Source organism: Mytilus galloprovincialis, chromosome 13 (genome assembly GCF_965363235.1).
Source record: "Mytilus galloprovincialis chromosome 13, xbMytGall1.hap1.1, whole genome shotgun sequence".
Taxonomy (NCBI): domain Eukaryota; kingdom Metazoa; phylum Mollusca; class Bivalvia; order Mytilida; family Mytilidae; genus Mytilus; species Mytilus galloprovincialis.
In genome coordinates, this window is record NC_134850.1 from 10586022 (window position 1) to 10595677 (window position 9656).

General features: G+C 31.1%; 1 long non-coding RNA gene across 1 annotated transcript; it reads right to left on the reverse strand.

Moving 5' to 3' along the window:
• Window positions 1-3896: 3896 nt before the first annotated feature.
• On the reverse strand, window positions 3897-9383 carry LOC143056608 (uncharacterized). The gene is made up of 4 exons (XR_012972420.1): window positions 9180-9383; window positions 7867-7938; window positions 7205-7371; window positions 3897-4068 (listed from the first exon to the last, which is right to left on the reverse strand). It is a non-coding gene; the product is annotated as an uncharacterized LOC143056608 (long non-coding RNA).
• Between the last annotated feature and the right edge of the window lie 273 nt (window positions 9384-9656).

A 9656-nucleotide genomic window follows, 5' to 3' on the forward strand; every position in this document is an offset into this window, starting at 1 on the left:
CAAGCCCAAATGCTGCAACATAAACTTGGACAGGTACAAATGATGATTTGAATGAATATGCGGTTGTCAACGGAGGAAGTTTGGTCTACCAAATTATGCAAGCCTTTCCATGTTTCCTTTTCTCATTATCATGATTATGAACATAAAGGGGCATCTTTTATCCATTTATAGTCAGATCCAGGGTGGCCCAGCCCCCCCTTTTTTCCCTAGAAAATGTTGGTTTATTATATAGGGAATCACTGAAGCATGACTAGAAACACCCCCCCCCCCTTTTTTTTTAGGTCAGTCAGTGCCCCTTCCCATGTAATATCAGACTGTAGGTTCATATCATTTCTGTTCAAGGTTTAACATTGTTAGTAAAAAATACCAGATAGAAGTAAGGTTCTCTGGGAAAAGTGTTTGCAAATAACATAAACATAAAAATGTGCCATTTTCATTCTTTTCACTTTTGTACTTTCACTATGACAAGACATTCTCAGTATGAAGTAAAGAGGTTGTCAGTTAGACTACAACCCTACATATATAAACTTTAAAGTTTGCATCATTGACATATAGTGAACACATTTGTGACTAATTAACAAATGACCATGTTAACTTGCCCTTCAATATGTTCACTAACTTGAGTAGCACATAATATATTGGCCATTTGATATTTATACAATGATTGGAACAGGAACTCTTAACACATTATGTGCTGTAATATACATGATGATTAAAATATGGAGTTCAGGTATGATTGCTAATGTGACTATCCACCAAAGTTCAAATGATATTGATTTAAGCAACTATAGGTCATAAGGTATAACCTGCATGTGCCACAGTCTGCAATGACTAAAACTTATTTAGTAATCTCAGTCATTTTGTCATGTCAAACCTTACAAAATGTGACATATTTTAACATGTGTTCCAGATTTTCTTACCTACAATAGCAATTATAATGTTTATTCAGTTTTATTTTATTTGTGAACAACCACACATCCACCGCTTGAACTTTTTTATGACATCATCAACTCAAGTATGAATATGGTCAGTCTTTCTTTTCATCAATCATGACAGAGGTGTAATGAAACAAGAAAATTCATGAAATCAGCATTTATGTACGTTGTATCTATAACAATTGTTTTCAAAAGTGAATTGTTAAAATAAGTTTGTTCCTTCCAAAATATAATGCTCTGTTGGCATGGTTGGGTGCCGCTAGATACTACCCAGAGGTGGAACCCTGAACAATAATGGACACAACATTCAAGCTTGATACAGCTCTCAATTTGGATTGTGATTATATATATATTTGACATAGCTTGATTTCTGTCACAGATTGAATGTGGACTAAGAACTTTAAATTTTAAAACTGGATATTTCCCTTATAATATGTACATGTAATATGGTATAATATTCAAAATATAAATACATGTTGAGATTCAGCAAAGAATCAGAAGAATTGAACTTTTAATGAAAACTAATTAAGTTTAGTTTTGGACCCTTAGGACTTCAATGTGGACTAATTTAATAATGGGGCTCAAAATCTAAATTCATGGTTAGATTCAGCATAACAAAAAAACCTTAATATTTATTTTTTATAAAAATCAAACAAAAACTTTAATTTTGGACCGGTTGGACCATCTTGTACAGATCCCTTCTCTTATATTTTAGTTATTGTCTAAAAACTAAATGTCTCCCAATGATGACATCACCATACCATTACACAGCCACAAATTTCTAGCAGTTGTATAAAACAAATTGATCAATGCAGTTTAAATTTATGTTACTTCAGAGAGAGAAAACAAACCTGCCCCCCTTTTAATAGATGAATGGTATATGTAGGTGTAATGGTCCTTATAATTATGATTATAATTATGAATCCTATTCTTGTTCAAACATTTTACCTAGACACCTATGAAATAATTCTTTGAAATACTGAAATACTGAACCTTGCTGCATTAATTTTTATTGTATTTTTATTACTGCTCATCAAAACATTATCTTGACCCCTTCTCTCTTACATTATTGTACATATACTCTTTACTTTTACTGCACATTAACCAATTTCAATTATTTAATATACATGATTGGGGACTGGGTTTTAAGCTAACAGATACCTTGGTAGCTATTACACCCAAATTATGTCCTGATACTCTTGGCATTAACAATAATTGTTATTGTAGTTGTGTGCATTAAACCAGTGATGAATATATGTACTGTAAATCAATTGCTTATATTTCAAAAACTTTAAAAAGGAATCTGGTCCAATTGCCTGTTTGTCACTGCTAAATTATTGTCTCACTAGCAATTGAAATCTCATAATTTTTATTCAGTAAGGAAACACAAGAGTGCACACGCTGAAATGTCTCGCCTTCTTTACTAATCATTGATATTATGTTGATAGTCCTAGATATAAAGCTTTATTTCAACTGTCACATAAACTTAACATTAACCAAGAAAACTTAACATTGACCAATGAACCATGAAAATGAGGTCAAGGTCAGATGAACCATGCCAGGCAGACATGTACAGCTAACAATTCTTCCAATCAACAAATATAATTGACCTATAGCTTATAGTTTAAAAAAACCCAGACCAAAACACAAAACTTTAACACTGAGCAATGAACTGTGAAAATGAGGTCAAGGTCAAATAAAACCTGCGCAACTGATATATAGATCATAAAATATTTCCATACACCAAATATAGTTGACATATTGCATAGAGTATTAGAAAAAAAAGACCAAAACTCAAAAACTTAACTTTGACCAATGAACCATGAAAATGAGGTCAAGGTCAGATGACACCTGCCAGTTGGACATGTACACCTTACAGTGCTTCCATACACCGAATATACTAGACCTATTGCTTATAGTATCTGAGATGTGGACTTGACCACCAAAACTTAACCTTGTTCACTGATCCATGAAATGAGGTCAAGTGAAAACTGTCTGACGGGCATGAGGACCTTGCAAGCTATGCACATACCAAATATAGTTATCCTTTTACTTATGATAGAGAGAATTTCACATTACAAAAAATATTAACTTTTTTCAAGTAGTCACTGAACCATGAAAATGAGGTCAAGGACATTGGACATGTGACTGATGGAAACTTTGTAACATGAAGCATTTATATACAAAGTATGAAGCATCCAGGTCTTCCACCTTCTAAAATATAAAGCTTTTAAGAAGTTAGCATACACAGCCGCCGCCAGATCACTATCCCTATGTCAAGCTTTCTGCGACAAAAGTCGCACGCTTGACAAAAACCTGGAAGCTACATGGAGCTTGAATATCTCATATGGTAATATATGCCATAATTATTTTAACATCAAATTCATGACAAAAATGAATGTCATTGTAGTAAAAGCAGTTGTAATACTGCATTTTTTTATGCATAAAATCTACTATTTAATCAAAAGTGTTTATAATGTATCCATTTTGAGATCGGGTTAACCCTGTTTACACAAAAATAATTCATTTGCGAGATAATTTTATTACTGTTTTCTTTTTGTTGATAGCAGATCTTTATTTGTTGGGCTATAAATATATTCACACTTTTTGATGAATGGCCAATTGAAACTATTCTGTTTTGGAAAATTGTAATCAACTTTAGTCTTGTGGTTTTTTGTTGTTGTTGGGATGCTGTCCAATGAACCTATACCCCAAATCTCCTTGTATTCATATGTTTATATATTTGGAAAGAAGTTAAATCAGATTTAACTGTATCATTTGGCTAAAACTGAGATAAAAATATTCTTTATATCTATTTTAATTATTAACAACAATACATGTATGTTCATGATTAATTTATGAAGACATACAAATTTTTGAAAACAACAATCAATAAAACGAAAATAAATATTTAAAAAATGCACACAAATTTTCATGAGCAGCTAGTATGCACTTCAATTCACTCATTGAAAACATGAATAATCCTTGTTTGAGAGTGCATTAGTCTTGTGTAAAAGTTATTTTTAAGTGTGAGTCTATTCCATTTATTTATACATGTAGAATCTCTGCAGGCTTTCAATGCTTCTCATGTAACTTGATAAACTTCCAATGATTAGGTTGACATAATTGTGATCTGAAAATATATAAACATTTTTTTTATAACTTTGTAACTTCTGGTAGGTAAGGGATGTATATGGTATGCCATTGTTTGTCCATCCATCCTTTAAAATCATTATGGCAACACTTTGTTCAATATCTCAAAGTAGTAGGGGCTAACTAAAAAAGGTTTTTATTTGGCCCAGATATTACTGCTAATTTAACAGTTATCCTAAATATTTCAAAATTTGTCCAAACTAGACTAAGGTACACCATATTCAGAAAATAATGGGGTTTTTTTTACAACTAATCAGTTACCATGGCAATAAACTTAGACCAAATTTGTAAAATTTCTTAATTTTCTTTGTTTTTTGTCAAATAAAATTATATTTTAGACTGTAATGTGCCCATCCAAGAAAAAAATTATATTTAGTGAGATTATGTCAATAGTTATAATAAAGGTTTTCTTAAATTATTTTGTTGTTTTGGAAACTGCATAATTTCTATATTTGTCCTCGTCTTCATGATGTAATTGTGACCTTATCAGACAACCAGATGCTCTGCAGGGCGCAGCTTTATACGACCGCAGAGGTTGAACCCTGAACGGTTGGGGCAAGTATGGACACAACATTCAAGCTGGATTCAGCTCTAAATTTGGATTGTGATTAGATAGTTGACACAGCATAGGTTTCTGACACAGAATGAATGTGGTCTAATGAACTTAAAATATTTTTTTTGCCTTTGAGCAATTCACTATGCTGTTGAATATTAATCCTCTCAAAAAAATGTTTGAAGAAATTTTCTTTTTATTTATGAAATCTGAAATGAGAAAAATTTAACCCCCCCCCTCCATTTTTTTTTTCACATCCACCTTTCCCTTTTTCCAAAACTGATCTCAATTCAAATTTCTAATAATGGAGTTTGCAACAATAACTACTCATTTAAATACATCATAAAATATTAAAATGTAAAATAAAGTGCTTGTTATCACTGAATGGTAAAGATTGTTTTAATTTATCAGTTGGTAGTAAAAGTGAATATACATTGTATATTGCATAAAACAATGATTTAAGTTGATTCAACTACTATTCTGGACAAAGAAAGATAACTCCAATTGAAATATCAATTATATATATTGTATAAAACAATGATTTAAGTTGATTCAACTACTATTCTGGACAAAGAAAGATAACTCCAATTGAAATTGCAATTAGATATTTCTTGCTATTGCGCAATACTGTGCAATTGAAAATATTTGCTATTGCACAATACTGTGCAATTGAAGATTTCTTGCTATTGCGCAATACTGTGCAATTGAAAATTTCTTGCTATTGCACAATACTGTGCAATTGAAGATTTCTTGCTATTGCTGAATACTGTACATTTTTAGATTCAGCATATCAAAGAACCCCAAGGATTCAATTTTTGTTAAATCAAACTAAGTTTAATTTTGGACCCTTTGGACCTTAATGTAGACCAATTTGAAAACGGGACCAAAAATTAAGAATCTACATACACAGTTAGATTCGGCATATCAAAGAACCCCAATTATTCAATTTTTTATGAAATCAAACAAAGTTTAATTTTGAACCCTTTGGGCCCCTTATTCCTAAACTGTTGGGACCAAAACTCCCAAAATCAAACCCAACCTTCCTTTTATGGTCATAAACCTTGTGTTTAAATTTCATAGATTTCTATTTACTTATACTAAAGTTATTGTGCGAAAACCAAGAATAATGCTTATTTGGGCTCTTTTTTGGCCCCTAATTCCTAAACTGTTGGAAACAAAACTCCCAAAATCAATCCCAACCTTCCTTTTGTGGTCATAAACCTTTTGTCAAAATTTCATAGATTTCTATTTACTTTAACTAAAGTTATAGTGCGAAAACCAAGAAAATGCTTATTTGGGCCCTTTTTGGCCCCTAATTCCTAAAATGTTGGGACCAAAACTCCCAAAATCAATCCCAACCTTCCTTTTGTGATCATAAACCTTGTGTTAAAATTTCATAGATTTCTATTCACTTTTACTAAAGTTAGAGTGTGAAAACTAAAAGTATTCGGACGACCATGCAGACGACGACGACGCCAACGTGATACCAATATACGACCAAAAATTTTTTAATTTTTGCGGTCGTATAAAAAATATTATGTTTTTAATTCATGTTTCTTAAATTTATGTAATTCCAAACATCATGGGGCTTTTTGGAATAGTTTATATTCTTGGACAAAAAATAGTCCTTTAATGCCCTTCTCCTTTGCTTTGAACAATTTCTCATGAAATTTTAACACAAAATTTAGATTGAGTTCCCTTTATAAGTAATTTTTTGGAGTCTCTTTCAAAAGTTGCAGGACCTATCAGATTTAGGGTATTTTTCACATCTATTAAGCTTGAGTGTGCTTAGAGTAAATAATCTAGATCTATACTAAGTGTCTTTCAGTTGTTTGTATGTAATAGTACCTGACCATGCCCCCTTTTTCTTGGTTTTATTTATTTCTACTTGTATCCATCTCATGATGAGTTAAGATTTAAGTCTTTTTCAACTGAATTTTACAGTTTGTTTTTATTTTGTACTCTTACACCACAGTGACTGTCCCAGGTAAGGGGAGGGTTGGGTCCCAGCGAACATGTTTAACCCGATACATTATGTATGTCTGTGTCTGTCCCAAATCAGGAGCCTTTAATTCAGTGGTTGTTGTTTGATGTGTCACATATTTGTTTTTCGTTCATTATTTTGTACATACATGTATGATAAATTAGGCCAAATTTCTAGTTTTAATTGTTTCACATTTGTCATTTCAGTGTATTTTATAGCTCTCTGAGTGGTATGGGCTTTACTCATTGTTTAAGACTGTACTATGACCTACTATAGGCTACAGTTGTTAACTTCTGTCATTTGGTCTCTTGTTGGAAGAGTTTTCTCATTGGCAATCATACAACATACTCTTTTTTTATATTCACAGTTTATAGCATAAACCATGTAGTTGTATCCACAATTTGATCATATAATTTATATCACCATATAGGAAATATTAGTAATTTAAAAAAAAAAAACGTTTGTGAGTATTTGCTTTAATATATAATTTGGTCCGGCATTTACTCAAATATATCTAGTAAAAAATAAATTTTGTAAACAAACCAATTTATAACTTTCATATATAGAAGACATACTTACGGTGTATCAGTTGATTTATATTGAAGCTACATGTACATGTACACTGTATATGTAAATTTTCTCAAATTTTCATTCTGTTAGATTTCAAGTTTTAACAATAACTGTTAAAATCTCCAAGGAAACATAGAAATCAATAACTGTGTTCATAGTTCTTCTGGTTGAGGGAGCTGAAAGTAATAATGAAATAATAAAATGAGTATAACTAAAAATAAATTGTTGAAATGCAAGGACCTGCATTATTTAACATATATATAAAAAGTTTGAAAAATAGGGGGAGAGAAGTATTATTGACAATAAAAAACTGAATGCAACCTTTTTTATAATTCTTTCACAGGCATCAATCTGTATCATCCTACTATACTAATTAAAGAAAGATATTGAGTGTTTAAGTGTCACCTACATTTGTAACTATAAAAAAGATTTGTCTACATTAATCAATTTCATAAAATATGGCTTCAAATCAAAATCAGTTTTCATGTTAACATTTTAAACATTGTTATTGAGCATTAATTTTACTCATTATTTACAAACATTTTTTTTTAGAACAATGTAAGTTGTCATTTTATTCCATGCAAGGCAGGATAATTAAATAGTATTTTTTTTATAAATTGATAAAGTAATTAATCCATGCAAATAAAAATATTTAAAAAAAAAACCAATACCTATTATAATCTTTTTGTTTTATTCATTCTGATTCAATCTTAACACTGTGTTGTTATCTTTTTTGTCACCATCTGTAAGATAAAAATAAAAACATTAGAATTGATTACTGGCGTCTTAGAATTATAGTCAAAAGTGTTTTTTATTGCAGGAATAAAAGGTTTATTAAGAGTACATGTACATTGTATATATAAGGGCTAAGGCCAAATAAAATACTGTGTGTGTTTCCTATTACATCTTTGAAAATAAATGGTACGTAGGTAGGGAATTTATGTAATTCAACATTTTTTTTTTACATTGAGTCTAAGGGAGAGATATTCTGACTTAAACAGTGCTTATTGAAAAATTACAAAAAAAACTTTAAGGTAGGCAGCTATTTCCAAGCTTAAAACATATAGGGTTTAGTACAGAGGGAAATAGGAAACACACATATTTATTTATTTGGCCTAAATGTGGTTCTTAAAGGGTAAATAGAATACAAAATAATTGGACCAAAATTATAAAGATTTTACTTTTTTTTTGGGGGGGGGGGGGTAATTATTATTATATTGTATAGACTATAAATTGACTGGATAATAATTCAATAAAATATAGTAATATCGAAATGGAAATGCTCCCATCCAGAATATTGTAAATTAATACATACATGACCATGGCGACATATATATAATAAAAGCAAATTGCATAACAAATTTAGTAATGTGTGTGTTACCCTATATTATTTTTCAATTATAATAATTTATGATTGTTTTATTTTTTTTATCCATGAAATCTAAATTGAGTTTTGAGAAATTCGGAGATTGGTGAGTAAACAGAGTCTTAATATAATATACATGCAAGTCATGTAATACAGCCCTTACTGAAGTTCGTTTAAATAATGTATTTGAAGCCATGTGTCAATTTGGCATTATTTGCACCCCTTTCCCAGGAAATCCTAAATTTATCCCTATAGAGTCCAAATTTGTCTTTTGTAAAATATCTTTAATTCCACATGGAGCAGCTTCTCGGGTAAAATTTAGCCACTCTCCCAGCATTGTATTCTGTTCTTCAAACGAGTTTATTAGCTGATGATTGGGTGCCAGTTTATTAAAAGTATGTCCAATTTAATATCAAAAGCTATAGCGTTAAGTGTTCTTTCAACTTCACAGACGAGAAGATCATATTTTATGTTTCTTCATTGACGAAGATTTTTTTTGCATAATGCAACAAAGTCGATCGAGTTTTCATGCCAGAATTGAATTCTTCGACCTAACGATACAGAAATTTGCAAATTTTTATTTTGTAAAATTATTTGGATTGAGTGCATTTTACTTACGGTTAGTGTTTTTATTCATATATACTGGTAAAGTTAATAACAATTATCCTCATTCATCAATGTTCAGCCATATTTGCTTCAGTAGCAACAAAAGGTCAATCCGGGTCAAACCGCTTGAAGAGCGCGTAACGAAAAAAGCCGAAGGCAGTGATTAGTGTAGAGTAGTATTCGGGCCCGTATGCGGATCGGAACTGGAACTGCCGGGGAGTTCGTATCCTTATGTCGAGCTTTGTGCGAAAAAAGACGCAGGCTCGACAAAACTATTAAAAGAAAAGAAGGGGTTGGCAGGCATTTTTTCTAAAGCAGAACATGTGTAAAACCGGGGATTCCGTATATCTGGCAAAATTCAAAACCAGGAGGAGCGAACATCCTTAGTTGTAAGTTTTTTTATGTGAAAAGCCACACATAACAAAATATATGTAGCATGGGTAAGAACGAACTGATATAACAGAACTATTAAGTCAAAATACTGATGGA